A 2,968-nucleotide genomic window follows, 5' to 3' on the forward strand; every position below is an offset into this window, starting at 1 on the left:
TGAGGGAAATTACGTCCTCAACTTCTTTGCTCTCTCAGTTCTGGAGAAATAAAGAAGAACTTTAACGGAATAATCGAATATCTTTGTATCTCGTTTAGAAATAAAGCTTAGCCCAAGGATATTTTAAGATATTCGACTGACGTAAAACAAAACAAATCGCACACACACACGCATACACACACACACGCATACACATATATATATATACACACACACACATATATATATATATATACACACACACATATATATATATATATACACACACACATATATATATACACACACATATATATACACACACACACATATATATATATATACATATATATATATATATATATATATATATATATATATATATATATATATATATATATAGGAGCAAACAGTTAATAAAACATGTTAAAAAACACTTTGAAAAAGAGTTAAAAACATATTTAATCTGAAAAGGAAACACTTGATAAGTGGATGGTCCTTATTCCGCGAAGTTTCGAAGAAATACTTTCCTTCTCATCAGAGAGTAGGAATTAGCAAAATGCGGGATCGGATTTTGCATACAAAAGTATTTGATGAAATATTTATATATACACTCTTCCCTACAACCTCTCTCCTGCAGAAGAGACGTTGCGAGCTTGTCTTTGATTTATCGTTATTTCCATGGAGGTGCTCGTCTGAGCTCCAATCCCTGGCCCTCTCGCCAATCTTTCACGAAAAACACCCGTCTAGCCGAAACCACTGTCAATAATTTTCCCCATTATTTATCTGTGCCTAAATCAAAACGTAGATTCCATGAACAAAGAAGTGCACGCCCGTGGAACTCTCTTCCTTTTGCTTGTTTCCCACCTGACTACTACTTGGGTGTCTTCAAGTCCAACATAAACAAATTCCAGTTAAATCGCCGCCTTAAGTAAGACACTTTATCAAATTTACATTACTAACGATTACTACGATATCATCCCATTGATTACTGTATATGCAATAACCCTTATCCCCGAGTGGCTTCCGGGCCTTGATAAGTGGTGACTACGATGTAAAAAGAAATATATATACACACATATATATAAAGCATTTTAATAATACTGGATACAGTGCCATTATAAATCATTGTTGGGGTATTTTTTTAATAACAATAGACACACGAGATAGGTCATTAAAAATTAGTAACAAAATACACTACAATACATAATACACATATATATAATCAAATAACATTATAAACAACACCGGTGGGGGCAAATACCGTAATTATGGACCATAAAAATATTATATTCCACATCATATTCTGAAAAAAACGTATCCTAGAGCGACCGTATCCAGGTTTTTTTTTTTGTTTTTTTACAAGGGGGTCACCACTTATCAAGACCCGGAGGCCACTCAGGGATAAGGGTTATTGCGTGTACAGTAATCAATGAGATAGTATTGTAGTAATCATTAGTATTGGAGATTTGATAGAGTGTCTTACTAAAGGGGGCGGTTTGTCAGGAGTTTGTTTATGTTGGACTTGAAGACGTCCAAGTTGTAGTCAGGTGGGAGACAGGCGAACGGAAGAGAGTTCCACAATCGTGCACTTCTGAAACAGAAGCTCTGCTCATGGAATCTACATTTGGGTTTAGGCACAGATAAAGAGTGGGGAAAATTATTCACAGTAGTTTCAGCCAGACGGGTGTTTCTCGTGAAAGATTGGCGAGGGGGCGAGAGATTGGAGCTCAGACGAGCACTTGCCATGGAAATAACGATAAAACAAAGACAGGTTACGCTGTATATAGTTTCAACATACATCATTGAAGAAGAAAAAGCATTCACTAAAATGATGTACCCAGAAAAAGCTGTTATATATACATATATATATATATATATATATATATATATATATATATATATATATTAGCAGGCCACCTGGCATTGCCCGGTGGTAAAATACGCGTAAATATTATCTTGTAATTCATACAGAAACTATGCATACGAGTATTATGTTGTTGTTGATTTTTTTCTAAACTGTTCATTTGTTTTAAGAAAAAAAGGCAAATACTCAAGCTGAGATTGAAACCTAAACAGAATGAGTCAAGTACGTAGCTATTAGGCTGGCTTGACACGATTTTTAAAAGGTGTTTCCAAACGTACCTATGGTAATATAATGAATCGGTAATGTGAACTATTCACGCATACGCATTCATGAAACAGTTAGGAAACAGTGTAAAATCAGACGACGCCAACGTAGCAATATTTTCCATTGTGACCCCTTAGCAGTCCGTTTTTGCTATATACCAAATTTCAAGTGTGTAGATCAAAAATCCGTTAAGTACCTCGTTTGAGAATTGTCTTAACATACAGACATTCTCACTTTTATATTTATATATTTACATATATGTATGTGTGTGTGTGTACAGAGGATAGAAAAGTAATTCAATATATGGGTGAGCATCAAAGTCGTATTTACAAACTGAAAGCCTATGCTTGTTGCCTCAACGCAATCAATAAAATTACACGTATTTTCAGGGTAAACATCTAAAGAGAGAGAGTGGCGAAAGAGAAAAAGCGGAAGGCAGAAATAGAAATAGGTAACTACGCGCCTGCTCTTTCCGAATGTAATCTCGTTATTGAACTCTATCACTATCAACAATGAAGATTCTCGGGTGGCCTGAAACTCGAAGACAATAAAACAATTAAAGAATCACATTAACCTTTAGTTGTTACCGAAAACAATACACAGAATTCCGGTGTTCTTCAATTACGAACTGGCGCCACCTAGCGGCTAACTTGGAACGTATCGCTATTCGCTATTCGCATTGTCTGGTTGGTGGAACTCTTTACGTATATAGACCATCCATCAATGGCCGCGTTAAATGTTAAAATTTCAGGAGATAAATGGCGTTGGTAGGAAAGTAATATCAGTACTTAACCTCCGGCTTTAAATTCTTCGAATAAAGTATTTCGACATCGCTGTTTCTAATTAAAACTTCTTTTA

This window comes from Euprymna scolopes, chromosome 42, assembly GCF_053919585.1.
Source record: "Euprymna scolopes isolate OS-2025 chromosome 42, ASM5391958v1, whole genome shotgun sequence".
Lineage (NCBI taxonomy): Eukaryota > Metazoa > Mollusca > Cephalopoda > Sepiida > Sepiolidae > Euprymna > Euprymna scolopes.